Source organism: Chiloscyllium plagiosum, unplaced genomic scaffold (genome assembly GCF_037043375.1).
Source record: "Chiloscyllium plagiosum isolate Xiang-an unplaced genomic scaffold, Cpla_swu_hap1 HiC_scaffold_21, whole genome shotgun sequence".
NCBI classification, from domain to species: Eukaryota; Metazoa; Chordata; class Chondrichthyes; order Orectolobiformes; family Hemiscylliidae; genus Chiloscyllium; species Chiloscyllium plagiosum.
In genome coordinates, this window is record NW_028270159.1 from 71,552,231 (window position 1) to 71,572,287 (window position 20,057).

Below are 20,057 nucleotides of genomic sequence, written 5' to 3' on the forward strand. Positions count from 1 at the left end.
CTCACAGATACATTTGTAGCTGAAAAGAGTCTGAGAAGATAGACTCAGTTTACCATTGATTTTTGTCTGGATTGATGGGCTATCAATATCTGCTGCGAAATTGACATTGTAGCTGTGCCAGTCCGACAGGACATCCCAGCAGCTGTGCGAGTCCGAGAGGAATCATGGAACCCTTATCATGTGACTTTGCATCTGTTGTTATGCAGGAGCACAATTGGAAATACGAGAAAATGAGGAGGCGCGGCCGGCTGGTAGTGTGGCCGAGCGGTCTAAGGCGCTGGATCCAGGTTCTAGTCTCGAAAGGGGCGTGGGTTCGAATCCCACCACTGCCATTTCTGCTGATCAACTCCAACGCTGCAGCTTGTTAAAATGCTGTTTCGGTGCCCACTGTATATTGATATTGAAAACAAAATGGGTTTGCTTCCCAGGGAACGACCTGTGGTGTGGGATACTGCCAAATATTTCAAAATGTCTCTACTGTCATGATCGTGTTCGCCTCCCGCTCGGAAAATCGCAAGCAGTTCTGCCATCCCAGGCAAGTTGAGCTTTTTGAAAGAGTCGTTTGGAAATGCCCTGTTGTTAGTTGTGAGATTACTTTATGACTCATGCCCTCGGACTGTATCACATTTAGCATTCATGCATCTCTGTGTCTGAAAATGCATGAGATATGCCAGTTTGTTTGTGTTCCGTGTTAAATGCTTTCTGTTTTGCGATTCGCTCAATACATTTCGATTTAACAGGGTTTCTGAGGTAACTTCCAGCAGCAAAAATTCTCAGCAGAGGATCTGGGAAAATTTCGCAGAGTATGGTCAGTCGGAGCTAAAGTAAGGAAGTCGTTCGTTTCTGCAGTGTTTCACAATACTACCTCTCCCGTGAGCAGTCGAACAGACTAAATGTTTGTGCCACAGACTGCGATGGCAAACTCCGCTAAAAAGTAATCCTTTAAAGCCGGTGGAAGCAACATGACGTAATTGGGGTACATCGTGGAAAAAGATACTTCGGTGGACCTCATCCGTGCTCACCAATCGCCAAAATTAAACAAGTCCCGTTCCCCAGCATTTGGCCCCAATCCCTCTAAACGCATCATATCCAGAAACTCACCCGATTACCTTTGCAATTTTCTGAGTGTAATAGCCTCCTCCACTTCCTCTGGTAGATCATTCCAAACACGCACAACCTTGTTTGTGGGAAATGTGCCTCAGGTCCTTTGTCACTTTCAGCCCAATCACCTTAAAGCTATGCTCTCGTGTTTTCAACTCACACCAACTTGGGTAAAACTCAGTTAACCACCCTTCCATAAGGTCATGTCGCAGCTGTTACGCTGCAGGGAAAGTCGTCCCAGCCTATTCCACCTCGCCCTACGGTACAAACATCGACGACAGCTTTGTCTATATTTTGTCATCAATTTAACGTGTCTTTTTTTTTACGTTTTCAAGATGTCAATTACGCTGGACAACAACGAGCTCTTGGAAACAAAAAGGTGAAACGTAGAACGGATTCAACTTTCAGTGTTGGACGCCATTGAGTCGCAGCACTGCCGATTCCGGCTTGTTTCTGTAGTGTAGTGGTCATCACGTTCGCCTCACACGCGAAAAGTCCCCAGTTCGAAACTGGGCAGAAACTGCTTTGTTCTTCAACTGCATCCTTTTACATGGACAAGAGCTGAACTTTCTTGCATGCTTTCCCATCTGCAAACCTGCCTTCGAATTTGCTTGAACAAATCTGCTCTGGTAGTGAAATGTAATGCAATTCCATTTAATTACAGTGCAAAGCGTTGTTAAGTTTTTCTCCAACCTGGTTCTGATCATATGCCATTCTGTTGGAGAGTGTAGTTACCGCCTTCTGATCCTTCCACGAAAAGCAGTACCGCATTTGCCTTCCTTGCGCAGGCGGCTCGGTTCAAAGACAGGAAAGAAGCAGATGCTCTGGTGTCACAGCGCACCACGAATTCCTGAACTTGTCTGTTTGTCAAATGTACCCCAAGGTCATCTCAGAAAGAACTCATTTGGAAGCTGTCAATCGTGATTCAACGTGCGAGAATTGGCACTAGATATCCTGAATCATGTTTTGGAGCAATTCGCACGTTAGTGGCTCATTTAATCAGCAACAGCAATGAAAGAAATTGCACTCTCAGAGGAACCTTTCGACTTGCGCATTCATAGCGTCGCTAGTATTAAGGTCCGCCCCGAGATCTAAGTCATGTTGGAACTGAAACGGAGGAATCGACAGAGAGGCTACAGAATGACATCGCATCCATTTGGTTTTCTTTAAATTACTGACGAGCAGGAAAATGTAAACGGGGAGGGCGAGTGGAGAAGTGAGGCAGTTGCAGCTCTGGTGAAATTCCTTCTTTGTGATTCACTCAGCAACCAGAGACGTGAAGGTGACTCAGGCGTGAAAGCTCTTCACATCGAGAACAAAAAGCACTCAAGGGCAGTTAGCACCTCTTCCGGAGTGGGGGGTGCGGTGAGGTAATTACCTTGTGACTTCTGTTACTATGTTCAGAAACTAGCTTTTATATTGAGGTGAACAGAAATGGCATTTTTAAAAAGCACCATGGAATTTAACAAAATTTATCGAGTCGCTTGTCGTCGATTCCCACATAGGTTTCCAACGCAGTTGGTATCCATGTGGCTCATGTCCAGGTGTGAACATCTCTGCAGCACATTGCACGGTTAAGGTAAAAGGCAAGGAAAGTGGCTTCTAGAACTGGCTCCGAGGTCAGAGCATTCTCACAATGTGATCTGTCGTTCTCGGATTGTAATGTTACCTCCGGTTTTAGGGTGGAGAACATTCTTTGGGACTCTTATTCTGAAAAAAAAACAGACACAGTGACTGAAACTATGCTGCACGGTATGATGTGGATTATGGCCTGCTCAGGTTTGTGCATTTTCCCTGTAGTCCGGTGTGTTTCGTGTTCCGTGTAAACGTGAAAGTCGTCCTGTTTCGAGCAATGGGTGAAATCATTTAGCAAAGCTAGATTCGAAATTGCAGTAATGTCAAGCAGCTCATGGTTATTTGACCAAATCATAAGCGAACCCATATTCTCAAGCACTCACAGATACATTTGTAGCTGAAAAGAGTCTGAGAAGATAGACTCAGTTTACCATTGATTTTTGTCTGGATTGATGGGCTATCAATATCTGCTGCGAAATTGACATTGTAGCTGTGCCAGTCCGACAGGACATCCCAGCAGCTGTGCGAGTCCGAGAGGAATCATGGAACCCTTATCATGTGACTTTGCATCTGTTGTTATGCAGGAGCACAATTGGAAATACAAGAAAATGAGGAGGCGCGGCCGGCTGGGAGTGTGGCCGAGCGGTCTAAGGCGCTGGATCCAGGTTCTAGTCTCGAAAGGGGCGTGGGTTCGAATCCCACCACTGCCATTTCTGCTGATCAACTCCAACGCTGCAGCTTGTTAAAATGCTGTTTCGGTGCCCACTGTATATTGATATTGAAAACAAAATGGGTTTGCTTCCCAGGGAACGACCTGTGGTGTGGGATACTGCCAAATATTTCAAAATGTCTCTACTGTCATGATCGTGTTCGCCTCCCGCTCGGAAAATCGCAAGCAGTTCTGCCATCCCAGGCAAGTTGAGCTTTTTGAAAGAGTCGTTTGGAAATGCCCTGTTGTTAGTTGTGAGATTACTTTATGACTCATGCCCTCGGACTGTATCACATTTAGCATTCATGCATCTCTGTGTCTGAAAATGCATGAGATATGCCAGTTTGTTTGTGTTCCGTGTTAAATGCTTTCTGTTTTGCGATTCGCTCAATACATTTCGATTTAACAGGGTTTCTGAGGTAACTTCCAGCAGCAAAAATTCTCAGCAGAGGATCTGGGAAAATTTCGCAGAGTATGGTCAGTCGGAGCTAAAGTAAGGAAGTCGTTCGTTTCTGCAGTGTTTCACAATACTACCTCTCCCGTGAGCAGTCGAACAGACTAAATGTTTGTGCCACAGACTGCGATAGCAAACTCCGCTAAAAAGTAATCCTTTAAAGCCGGTGGAAGCAACATGACGTAATTGGGGTACATCGTGGAAAAAGATACTTCGGTGGACCTCATCCGTGCTCACCACATCGCCAAAATTAAACAAGTCCCGTTCCCCAGCATTTGGCCCCAATCCCTCTAAACGCATCATATCCAGAAACTCACCCGATTACCTTTGCAATTTTCTGAGTGTAATAGCCTGCTCCACTTCCTCTGGCAGATCATTCCAAACACGCACAACCTTCTTTGTGGGAAATGTGCCTCAGGTCCTTTGTCACTTTCAGCCCAATCACCTTAAAGCTATGCTCTCGAGTTTTCAACTCACACCAACTTGGGTAAAACTCAGTTAACCACCCTTCCATAAGGTCATGTCGCAGCTGTTACGCTGCAGGGAAAGTCGTCCCAGCCTATTCCACCTCGCCCTACGGTACAAACATCGACGACAGCTTTGTCTATATTTTGTCATCAATTTAACGTGTCTTTTTTTTTTACGTTTTCAAGATGTCAATTACGCTGGACAACAACGAGCTATTGGAAACAAAAAGGTGAAACGTAGAACGGATTCAACTTTCAGTGTTGGACGCCATTGAGTCGCAGCACTGCCGATTCCGGCTTATTTCTGTAGTGTAGTGGTCATCACGTTCGCCTCACACGCGAAAGGTCCCCAGTTCGAAACTGGGCAGAAACTGCTTTGTTCTTCAACTGCATCCTTTTACATGGACAAGAGCTGAACTTTCTTGCATGCTTTCCCATCTGCAAACCTGCCTTCGAATTTGCTTGAACAAATCTGCTCTGGTAGTGAAATGTAATGCAATTCCATTTAATTACAGTGCAAAGCGTTGTTAAGTTTTTCTCCAACCTGGTTCTGATCATATGCCATTCTGTTGGAGAGTGTAGTTACCGCCTTCTGATCCTTCCACGAAAAGCAGTACCGCATTTGCCTTCCTTGCGCAGGCGGCTCGGTTCAAAGACAGGAAAGAAGCAGATGCTCTGGTGTCACAGCGCACCACGAATTCCTGAACTTGTCTGTTTGTCAAATGTACCCCAAGGTCATCTCAGAAAGAACTCATTTGGAAGCTGTCAATCGTGATTCAACGTGCGAGAATTGGCACTAGATATCCTGAATCATGTTTTGGAGCAATTCGCACGTTAGTGGCTCATTTAATCAGCAACAGCAATGAAAGAAATTGCACTCTCAGAGGAACCTTTCGACTTGCGCATTCATAGCGTCGCTAGTATTAAGGTCCGCCCCGAGATCTAAGTCATGTTGGAACTGAAACGGAGGAATCGACAGAGAGGCTACAGAATGACATCGCATCCATTTGGTTTTCTTTAAATTACTGACGAGCAGGAAAATGTAAACGGGGAGGGCGAGTGGAGAAGTGAGGCAGTTGCAGCTCTGGTGAAATTCCTTCTTTGTGATTCACTCAGCAACCAGAGACGTGAAGGTGACTCAGGCGTGAAAGCTCTTCACATCGAGAACAAAAAGCACTCAAGGGCAGTTAGCACCTCTTCCGGAGTGGGGGGTGCGGTGAGGTAATTACCTTGTGACTTCTGTTACTATGTTCAGAAACTAGCTTTTATATTGAGGTGAACAGAAATGGCATTTTTAAAAAGCACCATGGAATTTAACAAAATTTATCGAGTCGCTTGTCGTCGATTCCCACATAGGTTTCCAACGCAGTTGGTATCCATGTGGCTCATGTCCAGGTGTGAACATCTCTGCAGCACATTGCACGGTTAAGGTAAAAGGCAAGGAAAGTGGCTTCTAGAACTGGCTCCGAGGTCAGAGCATTCTCACAATGTGATCTGTCGTTCTCGGATTGTAATGTTACCTCCGGTTTAGGGTGGAGAACATTCTTTGGGACTCTTATTCTGAAAAAAAAACAGACACAGTGACTGAAACTATGCTGCACGGTATGATGTGGATTACGGCCTGCTCAGGTTTGTGCATTTTCCCTGTAGTCCGGTGTGTTTCGTGTTCCGTGTAAAGTCGTCCTGTTTCGAGCAATGGGTGAAATCATTTAGCAAAGCTAGATTCGAAATTGCAGTAATGTCAAGCAGCTCATGGTTATTTGACCAAATCATAAGCGAACCCATATTCTCAAGCACTCACAGATACATTTGTAGCTGAAAAGAGTCTGAGAAGATAGACTCAGTTTACCATTGATTTTTGTCTGGATTGATGGGCTATCAATATCTGCTGCGAAATTGACATTGTAGCTGTGCCAGTCCGACAGGACATCCCAGCAGCTGTGCGAGTCCGAGAGGAATCATGGAACCCTTATCATGTGACTTTGCATCTGTTGTTATGCAGGAGCACAATTGGAAATACAAGAAAATGAGGAGGCGCGGCCGGCTGGTAGTGTGGCCGAGCGGTCTAAGGCGCTGGATCCAGGTTCTAGTCTCGAAAGGGGCGTGGGTTCGAATCCCACCACTGCCATTTCTGCTGATCAACTCCAACGCTGCAGCTTGTTAAAATGCTGTTTCGGTGCCCACTGTATATTGATATTGAAAACAAAATGGGTTTGCTTCCCAGGGAACGACCTGTGGTGTGGGATACTGCCAAATATTTCAAAATGTCTCTACTGTCATGATCGTGTTCGCCTCCCGCTCGGAAAACCGCAAGCAGTTCTGCCATCCCAGGCAAGTTGAGCTTTTTGAAAGAGTCGTTTGGAAATGCCCTGTTGTTAGTTGTGAGATTACTTTATGACTCATGCCCTCGGACTGTATCACATTTAGCATTCATGAATCTCTGTGTCTGAAAATGCATGAGATATGCCAGTTTGTTTGTGTTCCGTGTGAAATGCTTTCTGTTTTGCGATTCGCTCAATACATTTCGATTTAACAGGGTTTCTGAGGTAACTTCCAGCAGCAAAAATTCTCAGCAGAGGATCTGGGAAAATTTCGCAGAGTATGGTCAGTCGGAGCTAAAGTAAGGAAGTCGTTCGTTTCTGCAGTGTTTCACAATACTACCTCTCCCGTGAGCAGTCGAACAGACTAAATGTTTGTGCCACAGACTGCGATGGCAAACTCCGCTAAAAAGTAATCCTTTAAAGCCGGTGGAAGCAACATGACGTAATTGGGGTACATCGTGGAAAAAGATACTTCGGTGGACCTCATCCGTGCTCACCACATCGCCAAAATTAAACAAGTCCCGTTCCCCAGCATTTGGCCCCAATCCCTCTAAACGCATCATATCCAGAAACTCACCCGATTACCTTTGCAATTTTCTGAGTGTAATAGCCTCCTCCACTTCCTCTGGTAGATCATTCCAAACACGCACAACCTTGTTTGTGGGAAATGTGCCTCAGGTCCTTTGTCACTTTCAGCCCAATCACCTTAAAGCTATGCTCTCGTGTTTTCAACTCACACCAACTTGGGTAAAACTCAGTTAACCACCCTTCCATAAGGTCATGTCGCAGCTGTTACGCTGCAGGGAAAGTCGTCCCAGCCTATTCCACCTCGCCCTACGGTACAAACATCGACGACAGCTTTGTCTATATTTTGTCATCAATTTAACGTGTCTTTTTTTTTACGTTTTCAAGATGTCAATTACGCTGGACAACAACGAGCTCTTGGAAACAAAAAGGTGAAACGTAGAACGGATTCAACTTTCAGTGTTGGACGCCATTGAGTCGCAGCACAGCCGATTCCGGCTTGTTTCTGTAGTGTAGTGGTCATCACGTTCGCCTCACACGCGAAAGGTCCCCAGTTCGAAACTGGGCAGAAACTGCTTTGTTCTTCAACTGCATCCTTTTACATGGACAAGAGCTGAACTTTCTTGCATGCTTTCCCATCTGCAAACCTGCCTTCGAATTTGCTTGAACAAATCTGCTCTGGTAGTGAAATGTAATGCAATTCCATTTAATTACAGTGCAAAGCGTTGTTAAGTTTTTCTCCAACCTGGTTCTGATCATATGCCATTCTGTTGGAGAGTGTAGTTACCGCCTTCTGATCCTTCCACGAAAAGCAGTACCGCATTTGCCTTCCTTGCGCAGGCGGCTCGGTTCAAAGACAGGAAAGAAGCAGATGCTCTGGTGTCACAGCGCACCACGAATTCCTGAACTTGTCTGTTTGTCAAATGTACCCCAAGGTCATCTCAGAAAGAACTCATTTGGAAGCTGTCAATCGTGATTCAACGTGCGAGAATTGGCACGAGATATCCTGAATCATGTTTTGGAGCAATTCGCACGTTAGTGGCTCATTTAATCAGCAACAGCAATGAAAGAAATTGCACTCTCAGAGGAACCTTTCGACTTGCGCATTCATAGCGTCGCTAGTATTAAGGTCCGCCCCGAGATCTAAGTCATGTTGGAACTGAAACGGAGGAATCGACAGAGAGGCTACAGAATGACATCGCATCCATTTGGTTTTCTTTAAATTACTGACGAGCAGGAAAATGTAAACGGGGAGGGCGAGTGGAGAAGTGAGGCAGTTGCAGCTCTGGTGAAATTCCTTCTTTGTGATTCACTCAGCAACCAGAGACGTGAAGGTGACTCAGGCGTGAAAGCTCTTCACATCGAGAACAAAAAGCACTCAAGGGCAGTTAGCACCTCTTCCGGAGTGGGGGGTGCGGTGAGGTAATTACCTTGTGACTTCTGTTACTATGTTCAGAAACTAGCTTTTATATTGAGGTGAACAGAAATGGCATTTTTAAAAAGCACCATGGAATTTAACAAAATTTATCGAGTCGCTTGTCGTCGATTCCCACATAGGTTTCCAACGCAGTTGGTATCCATGTGGCTCATGTCCAGGTGTGAACATCTCTGCAGCACATTGCACGGTTAAGGTAAAAGGCAAGGAAAGTGGCTTCTAGAACTGGCTCCGAGGTCAGAGCATTCTCACAATGTGATCTGTCGTTCTCGGATTGTAATGTTACCTCCGGTTTTAGGGTGGAGAACATTCTTTGGGACTCTTATTCTGAAAAAAAAAAACAGACACAGTGACTGAAACTATGCTGCACGGTATGATGTGGATTACGGCCTGCTCAGGTTTGTGCATTTTCCCTGTAGTCCGGTGTGTTTCGTGTTCCGTGTAAACGTGAAAGTCGTCCTGTTTCGAGCAATGGGTGAAATCATTTAGCAAAGCTAGATTCGAAATTGCAGTAATGTCAAGCAGCTCATGGTTATTTGACCAAATCATAAGCGAACCCATATTCTCAAGCACTCACAGATACATTTGTAGCTGAAAAGAGTCTGAGAAGATAGACTCAGTTTACCATTGATTTTTGTCTGGATTGATGGGCTATCAATATCTGCTGCGAAATTGACATTGTAGCTGTGCCAGTCCGACAGGACATCCCAGCAGCTGTGCGAGTCCGAGAGGAATCATGGAACCCTTATCATGTGACTTTGCATCTGTTGTTATGCAGGAGCACAATTGGAAATACAAGAAAATGAGGAGGCGCGGCCGGCTGGTAGTGTGGCCGAGCGGTCTAAGGCGCTGGATCCAGGTTCCAGTCTCGAAAGGGGCGTGGGTTTGAATCCCACCACTGCCATTTCTGCTGATCAACTCCAACGCTGCAGCTTGTTAAAATGCTGTTTCGGTGCCCACTGTATATTGATATTGAAAACAAAATGGGTTTGCTTCCCAGGGAACGACCTGTGGTGTGGGATACTGCCAAATATTTCAAAATGTCTCTACTGTCATGATCGTGTTCGCCTCCCGCTCGGAAAATCGCAAGCAGTTCTGCCATCCCAGGCAAGTTGAGCTTTTTGAAAGAGTCGTTTGGAAATGCCCTGTTGTTAGTTGTGAGATTACTTTATGACTCATGCCCTCGGACTGTATCACATTTAGCATTCATGCATCTCTGTGTCTGAAAATGCATGAGATATGCCAGTTTGTTTGTGTTCCGTGTGAAATGCTTTCTGTTTTGCGATTCGCTCAATACATTTCGATTTAACAGGGTTTCTGAGGTAACTTCCAGCAGCAAAAATTCTCAGCAGAGGATCTGGGAAAATTTCGCAGAGTATGGTCAGTCGGAGCTAAAGTAAGGAAGTCGTTCGTTTCTGCAGTGTTTCACAATACTACCTCTCCCGTGAGCAGTCGAACAGACTAAATGTTTGTGCCACAGACTGCGATGGCAAACTCCGCTAAAAAGCAATCCTTTAAAGCCGGTGGAAGCAGCATGACGTAATTGGGGAACATCGTGGAAAAAGATACTTCGGTGGACCTCATCCGTGCTCACCACATCGCCAAAATTAAACAAGTCCCGTTCCCCAGCATTTGGCCCCAATCCCTCTAAACGCATCATATCCAGAAACTCACCCGATTACCTTTGCAATTTTCTGAGTGTAATAGCCTCCTCCACTTCCTCTGGTAGATCATTCCAAACACGCACAACCTTGTTTGTGGGAAATGTGCCTCAGGTCCTTTGTCACTTTCAGCCCAATCACCTTAAAGCTATGCTCTCGAGTTTTCAACTCACACCAACTTGGGTAAAACTCAGTTAACCACCCTTCCATAAGGTCATGTCGCAGCTGTTACGCTGCAGGGAAAGTCGTCCCAGCCTATTCCACCTCGCCCTACGGTATAAACATCGACGACAGCTTTGTCTATATTTTGTCATCAATTTAACGTGTCTTTTTTTTAACGTTTAAAAGATGTCAATTACGCTGGACAACAACGAGCTGTTGGAAACAAAAAGGTGAAACGTAGAACGGATTCAACATTCAGTGTTGGACGCCATTGAGTCGCAGCACTGCCGATTCCGGCTTGTGTCTGTAGTGTAGTGGTCATCACGCTCGCCTCACGCGCGAAAGGTTCCCAGTTCGAAACTGGGCAGAAACTGCTTTGTTCTTCAACTGCATCCTTTTACATGGACAAGAGCTGAACTTTCTTGCATGCTTTCCCATCTGCAAACCTGCCTTCGAATTTGCTTGAACAAATCTGCTCTGGTAGTGAAATGTAATGCAATTCCATTTAATTACAGTGCAAAGCGTTGTTAAGTTTTTCTCCAACCTGGTTCTGATCATATGCCATTCTGTTGGAGAGTGTAGTTACCGCCTTCTGATCCTTCCACGAAAAGCAGTACCGCATTTGCCTTCCTTGCGCAGGCGGCTCGGTTCAAAGACAGGAAAGAAGCAGATGCTCTGGTGTCACAGCGCACCACGAATTCCTGAACTTGTCTGTTTGTCAAATGTACCCCAAGGTCGTCTCAGAAAGACCTCATTTGGAAGCTGTCAATCGTGATTCAACGTGCGAGAATTGGCACCAGATATCCTGAATCATGTTTTGGAGCAATTCGCACGTTAGTGGCTCATTCAATCAGCAACAGCAATGAAAGAAATTGCACTCTCAGAGGATCCTTTCGACTTGCGCATTCATAGCGTCGCTAGTATTAAGGTCCGCCCCGAGATCTAAGTCATGTTGGAACTGAAACGGAGGAATCGACAGAGAGACTACAGAATGACATCGCATCCATTTGGTTTTCTTTAAATTACTGACGAGCAGGAAAATGTAAACGGGGAGGGCGAGTGGAGAAGTGAGGCAGTTGCAGCTCTGGTGAAATTCCTTCTTTGTGATTCACTCAGCAACCAGAGACGTGAAGGTGACTCAGGCGTGAAAGCTCTTCACATCGAGAACAAAAAGCACTCAAGGGCAGTTAGCACCTCTTCCGGAGTGGGGGGTGCGGTGAGGTAATTACCTTGTGACTTCTGTTACTATGTTCAGAAACTAGCTTTTATATTGAGGTGAACAGAAATGGCATTTTTAAAAAGCACCATGGAATTTAACAAAATTTATCGAGTCGCTTGTCGTCGATTCCCACATAGGTTTCCAACGCAGTTGGTATCCATGTGGCTCATGTCCAGGTGTGAACATCTCTGCAGCACATTGCACAGTTAAGGTAAAAGGCAAGGAAAGTGGCTTCTAGAACTGGCTCCGAGGTCAGAGCATTCTCACAATGTGATCTGTCGTTCTCGGATTGTAATGTTACCTCCGGTTTTAGGGTGGAGAACATTCTTTGGGACTCTTATTCTGAAAAAAAAAACAGACACAGTGACTGAAACTATGCTGCACGGTATGATGTGGATTACGGCCTGCTCAGGTTTGTGCATTTTCCCTGTAGTCCGGTGTGTTTCGTGTTCCGTGTAAACGTGAAAGTCGTCCTGTTTTGAGCAATGGGTGAAATCATTTAGCAAAGCGAGATTCGAAATTGCAGTAATGTCAAGCAGCTCATGGTTATTTGACCAAATCATAAGCGAACCCATATTCTCAAGCACTCACAGATAGATTTGTAGCTGAAAAGAGTCTGAGAAGATAGACTCAGTTTACCATTGATTTTTGTCTGGATTGATGGGCTATCAATATCTGCTGCGAAATTGACATTGTAGCTGTGCCAGTCCGACAGGACATCCCAGCAGCTGTGCGAGTCCGAGAGGAATCATGGAACCCTTATCATGTGACTTTGCATCTGTTGTTATGCAGGAGCACAATTGGAAATACAAGAAAATGAGGAGGCGCGGCCGGCTGGTAGTGTGGCCGAGCGGTCTAAGGCGCTGGATCCAGGTTCCAGTCTCGAAAGGGGCGTGGGTTCGAATCCCACCACTGCCATTTCTGCTGATCAACTCCAACGCTGCTGCTTGTTAAAATGCTGTTTCGGTGCCCACTGTATATTGATATTGAAAACAAAAGTAAAATGGGTTTGCTTCCCAGGGAACGACCTGTGGTGTGGGATACTGCCAAATATTTCAAAATGTCTCTACTGTCATGATCGTGTTCGCCTCCCGCTCGGAAAATCGCAAACAGTTCTGCCATCCCAGGCAAGTTGAGCTTTTTGAAAGAGTCGTTTGGAAATGCCCTGTTGTTAGTTGTGAGATGACTTTATGACTCATGCCCTCGGACTGTATCACATTTAGCATTCATGCATCTCTGTGTCTGAAAATGCATGAGATATGCCAGTTTGTTTGTGTTCCGTGTTAAATGCTTTCTGTTTTGCGATTCGCTCAATACATTTCGATTTAACAGGGTTTCTGAGGTAACTTCCAGCAGCAAAAATTCTCAGCAGAGGATCTGGGAAAATTTCGCAGAGTATGGTCAGTCGGAGCTAAAGTAAGGCAGTCGTTCGTTTCTGCAGTGTTTCACAATACTACCTCTCCCGTGAGCAGTCGAACAGACTAAATGTTTGTGCCACAGACTGCGATGGCAAACTCCGCTAAAAAGTAATCCTTTAAAGCCGGTGGAAGCAACATGACGTAATTGGGGTACATCGTGGAAAAAGATACTTCGGTGGACCTCATCCGTGCTCACCACATCGCCAAAATTAAACAAGTCCCGTTCCCCAGCATTTGGCCCCAATCCCTCTAAACGCATCATATCCAGAAACTCACCCGATTACCTTTGCAATTTTCTGAGTGTAATAGCCTCCTCCACTTCCTCTGGTAGATCATTCCAAACACGCACAACCTTGTTTGTGGGAAATGTGCCTCAGGTCCTTTGTCACTTTCAGCCCAATCACCTTAAAGCTATGCTCTCGAGTTTTCAACTCACACCAACTTGGGTAAAACTCAGTTAACCACCCTTCCATAAGGTCATGTCGCAGCTGTTACGCTGCAGGGAAAGTCGTCCCAGCCTATTCCACCTCGCCCTACGGTATAAACATCGACGACAGCTTTGTCTATATTTTGTCATCAATTTAACGTGTCTTTTTTTTAACGTTTAAAAGATGTCAATTACGCTGGACAACAACGAGCTGTTGGAAACAAAAAGGTGAAACGTAGAACGGATTCAACGTTCAGTGTTGGACGCCATTGAGTCGCAGCACTGCCGATTCCGGCTTGTGTCTGTAGTGTAGTGGTCATCACGCTCGCCTCTCGCGCGAAAGGTCCCCAGTTCGAAACTGGGCAGAAACTGCTTTGTTCTTCAACTGCATCCTTTTACATGGACAAGAGCTGAACTTTCTTGCATGCTTTCCCATCTGCAAACCTGCCTTCGAATTTGCTTGAACAAATCTGCTCTGGTAGTGAAATGTAATGCAATTCCATTTAATTACAGTGCAAAGCGTTGTTAAGTTTTTCTCCAACCTGGTTCTGATCATATGCCATTCTGTTGGAGAGTGTAGTTACCGCCTTCTGATCCTTCCACGAAAAGCAGTACCGCATTTGCCTTCCTTGCGCAGGCGGCTCGGTTCAAAGACAGGAAAGAAGCAGATGCTCTGGTGTCACAGCGCACCACGAATTCCTGAACTTGTCTGTTTGTCAAATGTACCCCAAGGTCGTCTCAGAAAGACCTCATTTGGAAGCTGTCAATCGTGATTCAACGTGCGAGAATTGGCACCAGATATCCTGAATCATGTTTTGGAGCAATTCGCACGTTAGTGGCTCATTCAATCAGCAACAGCAATGAAAGAAATTGCACTCTCAGAGGATCCTTTCGACTTGCGCATTCATAGCGTCGCTAGTATTAAGGTCCGCCCCGAGATCTAAGTCATGTTGGAACTGAAACGGAGGAATCGACAGAGAGACTACAGAATGACATCGCATCCATTTGGTTTTCTTTAAATTACTGACGAGCAGGAAAATGTAAACGGGGAGGGCGAGTGGAGAAGTGAGGCAGTTGCAGCTCTGGTGAAATTCCTTCTTTGTGATTCACTCAGCAACCAGAGACGTGAAGGTGACTCAGGCGTGAAAGCTCTTCACATCGAGAACAAAAAGCACTCAAGGGCAGTTAGCACCTCTTCCGGAGTGGGGGGTGCGGTGAGGTAATTACCTTGTGACTTCTGTTACTATGTTCAGAAACTAGCTTTTATATTGAGGTGAACAGAAATGGCATTTTTAAAAAGCACCATGGAATTTAACAAAATTTATCGAGTCGCTTGTCGTCGATTCCCACATAGGTTTCCAACGCAGTTGGTATCCATGTGGCTCATGTCCAGGTGTGAACATCTCTGCAGCACATTGCACAGTTAAGGTAAAAGGCAAGGAAAGTGGCTTCTAGAACTGGCTCCGAGGTCAGAGCATTCTCACAATGTGATCTGTCGTTCTCGGATTGTAATGTTACCTCCGGTTTTAGGGTGGAGAACATTCTTTGGGACTCTTATTCTGAAAAAAAAACAGACACAGTGACTGAAACTATGCTGCACGGTATGATGTGGATTACGGCCTGCTCAGGTTTGTGCATTTTCCCTGTAGTCCGGTGTGTTTCGTGTTCCGTGTAAACGTGAAAGTCGTCCTGTTTTGAGCAATGGGTGAAATCATTTAGCAAAGCGAGATTCGAAATTGCAGTAATGTCAAGCAGCTCATGGTTATTTGACCAAATCATAAGCGAACCCATATTCTCAAGCACTCACAGATAGATTTGTAGCTGAAAAGAGTCTGAGAAGATAGACTCAGTTTACCATTGATTTTTGTCTGGATTGATGGGCTATCAATATCTGCTGCGAAATTGACATTGTAGCTGTGCCAGTCCGACAGGACATCCCAGCAGCTGTGCGAGTCCGAGAGGAATCATGGAACCCTTATCATGTGACTTTGCATCTGTTGTTATGCAGGAGCACAATTGGAAATACAAGAAAATGAGGAGGCGCGGCCGGCTGGTAGTGTGGCCGAGCGGTCTAAGGCGCTGGATCCAGGTTCCAGTCTCGAAAGGGGCGTGGGTTCGAATCCCACCACTGCCATTTCTGCTGATCAACTCCAACGCTGCTGCTTGTTAAAATGCTGTTTCGGTGCCCACTGTATATTGATATTGAAAACAAAAGTAAAATGGGTTTGCTTCCCAGGGAACGACCTGTGGTGTGGGATACTGCCAAATATTTCAAAATGTCTCTACTGTCATGATCGTGTTCGCCTCCCGCTCGGAAAATCGCAAACAGTTCTGCCATCCCAGGCAAGTTGAGCTTTTTGAAAGAGTCGTTTGGAAATGCCCTGTTGTTAGTTGTGAGATGACTTTATGACTCATGCCCTCGGACTGTATCACATTTAGCATTCATGCATCTCTGTGTCTGAAAATGCATGAGATATGCCAGTTTGTTTGTGTTCCGTGTTAAATGCTTTCTGTTTTGCGATTCGCTCAATACATTTCGATTTAACAGGGTTTCTGAGGTAACTTCCAGCAGCAAAAATTCTCAGCAGAGGATCTGGGAAAATTTCGCAGAGTATGGTCAGTCGGAGCTAAAGTAAGGCAGTCGTTCGTTTCTGCAGTGTTTCACAATACTACCTCTCCCGTGAGCAGTCGAACAGACTAAATGTTTGTGCCACAGACTGCGATGGCAAACTCCGCTAAAAAGTAATCCTTTAAAGCCGGTGGAAGCAACATGACGTAATTGGGGTACATCGTGGAAAAAGATACTTCGGTGGACCTCATCCGTGCTCACCACATCGCCAAAATTAAACAAGTCCCGTTCCCCAGCATTTGGCCCCAATCCCTCTAAACGCATCATATCCAGAAACTCACCCGATTACCTTTGCAATTTTCTGAGTGTAATAGCCTCCTCCACTTCCTCTGGTAGATCATTCCAAACACGCACAACCTTGTTTGTGGGAAATGTGCCTCAGGTCCTTTGTCACTTTCAGCCCAATCACCTTAAAGCTATGCTCTCGAGTTTTCAACTCACACCAACTTGGGTAAAACTCAGTTAACCACCCTTCCATAAGGTCATGTCGCAGCTGTTACGCTGCAGGGAAAGTCGTCCCAGCCTATTCCACCTCGCCCTACGGTATAAACATCGACGACAGCTTTGTCTATATTTTGTCATCAATTTAACGTGTCTTTTTTTTAACGTTTAAAAGATGTCAATTACGCTGAACAACAACGAGCTGTTGGAAACAAAAAGGTGAAACGTAGAACGGATTCAACATTCAGTGTTGGACGCCATTGAGCCGCAGCACTGCCGATTCCGGCTTGTGTCTGTAGTGTAGTGGTCATCACGCTCGCCTCACGCGCGAAAGGTCCCCAGTTCGAAACTGGGCAGAAACTGCTTTGTTCTTCAACTGCATCCTTTTACATGGACAAGAGCTGAACTTTCTTGCATGCTTTCCCATCTGCAAACCTGCCTTCGAATTTGCTTGAACAAATCTGCTCTGGTAGTGAAATGTAATGCAATTCCATTTAATTACAGTGCAAAGCGTTGTTAAGTTTTTCTCCAACCTGGTTCTGATCATATGCCATTCTGTTGGAGAGTGTAGTTACCGCCTTCTGATCCTTCCACGAAAAGCAGTACCGCATTTGCCTTCCTTGCGCAGGCGGCTCGGTTCAAAGACAGGAAAGAAGCAGATGCTCTGGTGTCACAGCGCACCACGAATTCCTGAACTTGTCTGTTTGTCAAATGTACCCCAAGGTCATCTCAGAAAGAACTCATTTGGAAGCTGTCAATCGTGATTCAACGTGCGAGAATTGGCACTAGATATCCTGAATCATGTTTTGGAGCAATTCGCACGTTAGTGGCTCATTTAATCAGCAACAGCAATGAAAGAAATTGCACTCTCAGAGGAACCTTTCGACTTGCGCATTCATAGCGTCGCTAGTATTAAGGTCCGCCCCGAGATCTAAGTCATGTTGGAACTGAAACGGAGGAATCGACAGAGAGGCTACAGAATGACATCGCATCCATTTGGTTTTCTTTAAATTACTGACGAGCAGGAAAATGTAAACGGGGAGGGCGAGTGGAGAAGTGAGGCAGTTGCAGCTCTGGTGAAATTCCTTCTTTGTGATTCACTCAGCAACCAGAGACGTGAAGGTGACTCAGGCGTGAAAGCTCTTCACATCGAGAACAAAAAGCACTCAAGGGCAGTTAGCACCTCTTCCGGAGTGGGGGGTGCGGTGAGGTAATTACCTTGTGACTTCTGTTACTATGTTCAGAAACTAGCTTTTATATTGAGGTGAACAGAAATGGCATTTTTAAAAAGCACCATGGAATTTAACAAAATTTATCGAGTCGCTTGTCGTCGACAAGGTTTCCAACGCAGTTGGTATCCATGTGGCTCATGTCCAGGTGTGAACATCTCTGCAGCACATTGCACGGTTAAGGTAAAAGGCAAGGAAAGTGGCTTCTAGAACTGGCTCCGAGGTCAGAGCATTCTCACAATGTGATCTGTCGTTCTCGGATTGTAATGTTACCTCCGGTTTAGGGTGGAGAACATTCTTTGGGACTCTTATTCTGAAAAAAAAAACAGACACAGTGACTGAAACTATGCTGCACGGTATGATGTGGATTACGGCCTGCTCAGGTTTGTGCATTTTCCCTGTAGTCCGGTGTGTTTCGTGTTCCGTGTAAACGTGAAAGTCGTCCTGTTTCGAGCAATGGGTGAAATCATTTAGCAAAGCTAGATTCGAAATTGCAGTAATGTCAAGCAGCTCATGGTTATTTGACCAAATCATAAGCGAACCCATATTCTCAAGCACTCACAGATATATTTGTAGCTGAAAAGAGTCTGAGACGATAGACTCAGTTTACCATTGATTTTTGTCTGGATTGATGGGCTATCAATATCTGCTGCGAAATTGACATTGTAGCTGTGCCAGTCCGACAGGACATCCCAGCAGCTGTGCGAGTCCGAGAGGAATCATGGAACCCTTATCATGTGACTTTGCATCTGTTGTTATGCAGGAGCACAATTGGAAATACAAGAAAATGAGGAGGCGCGGCCGGCTGGTAGTGTGGCCGAGCGGTCTAAGGCGCTGGATCCAGGTTCCAGTCTCGAAAGGGGCGTGGGTTTGAATCCCACCACTGCCATTTCTGCTGATCAACTCCAACGCTGCAGCTTGTTAAAATGCTGTTTCGGTGCCCACTGTATATTGATATTGAAAACAAAATGGGTTTGCTTCCCAGGGAACGACCTGTGGTGTGGGATACTGCCAAATATTTCAAAATGTCTCTACTGTCATGATCGTGTTCGCCTCCCGCTCGGAAAATCGCAAGCAGTTCTGCCATCCCAGGCAAGTTGAGCTTTTTGAAAGAGTCGTTTGGAAATGCCCTGTTGTTAGTTGTGAGATTACTTTATGACTCATGCCCTCGGACTGTATCACATTTAGCATTCATGCATCTCTGTGTCTGAAAATGCATGAGATATGCCAGTTTGTTTGTGTTCCGTGTGAAATGCTTTCTGTTTTGCGATTCGCTCAATACATTTCGATTTAACAGGGTTTCTGAGGTAACTTCCAGCAGCAAAAATTCTCAGCAGAGGATCTGGGAAAATTTCGCAGAGTATGGTCAGTCGGAGCTAAAGTAAGGAAGTCGTTCGTTTCTGCAGTGTTTCACAATACTACCTCTCCCGTGAGCAGTCGAACAGACTAAATGTTTGTGCCACAGACTGCGATGGCAAACTCCGCTAAAAAGCAATCCTTTAAAGCCGGTGGAAGCAGCATGACGTAATTGGGGAACATCGTGGAAAAAGATACTTCGGTGGACCTCATCCGTGCTCACCACATCGCCAAAATTAAACAAGTCCCGTTCCCCAGCATTTGGCCCCAATCCCTCTAAACGCATCATATCCAGAAACTCACCCGATTACCTTTGCAATTTTCTGAGTGTAATAGCCTCCTCCACTTCCTCTGGTAGATCATTCCAAACACGCACAACCTTGTTTGTGGGAAATGTGCCTCAGGTCCTTTGTCACTTTCAGCCCAATCACCTTAAAGCTATGCTCTCGAGTTTTCAACTCACACCAACTTGGGTAAAACTCAGTTAACCACCCTTCCATAAGGTCATGTCGCAGCTGTTACGCTGCAGGGAAAGTCGTCCCAGCCTATTCCACCTCGCCCTACGGTATAAACATCGACGACAGCTTTGTCTATATTTTGTCATCAATTTAACGTGTCTTTTTTTTAACGTTTAAAAGATGTCAATTACGCTGGACAACAACGAGCTGTTGGAAACAAAAAGGTGAAACGTAGAACGGATTCAACATTCAGTGTTGGACGCCATTGAGTCGCAGCACTGCCGATTCCGGCTTGTGTCTGTAGTGTAGTGGTCATCACGCTCGCCTCACGCGCGAAAGGTTCCCAGTTCGAAACTGGGCAGAAACTGCTTTGTTCTTCAACTGCATCCTTTTACATGGACAAGAGCTGAACTTTCTTGCATGCTTTCCCATCTGCAAACCTGCCTTCGAATTTGCTTGAACAAATCTGC

The 20,057-nt window shown here is 45.5% G+C and overlaps 1 long non-coding RNA gene and 4 other non-coding genes across 9 annotated transcripts in view; all 5 read left to right on the top strand.

The window, feature by feature from the left end:
* Positions 1-20,057, top strand: part of LOC148146308 (uncharacterized) — a 979,539-nt gene that overhangs the window by 82,775 nt on the left and 876,707 nt on the right. The gene's annotated exons all lie outside the window — the stretch shown is intronic.
* On the top strand, positions 7,654-7,726 carry trnav-cac (transfer RNA valine (anticodon CAC)). The gene has a single exon. It is a non-coding gene; the product is annotated as a tRNA-Val (tRNA).
* trnal-cag (transfer RNA leucine (anticodon CAG)) lies at positions 12,466-12,547 on the top strand. Its single transcript has one exon. It is a non-coding gene; the product is annotated as a tRNA-Leu (tRNA).
* On the top strand, positions 13,773-13,845 carry trnae-cuc (transfer RNA glutamic acid (anticodon CUC)). Its single transcript has one exon. It is a non-coding gene; the product is annotated as a tRNA-Glu (tRNA).
* trnal-cag (transfer RNA leucine (anticodon CAG)) lies at positions 15,527-15,608 on the top strand. Its single transcript has one exon. It is a non-coding gene; the product is annotated as a tRNA-Leu (tRNA).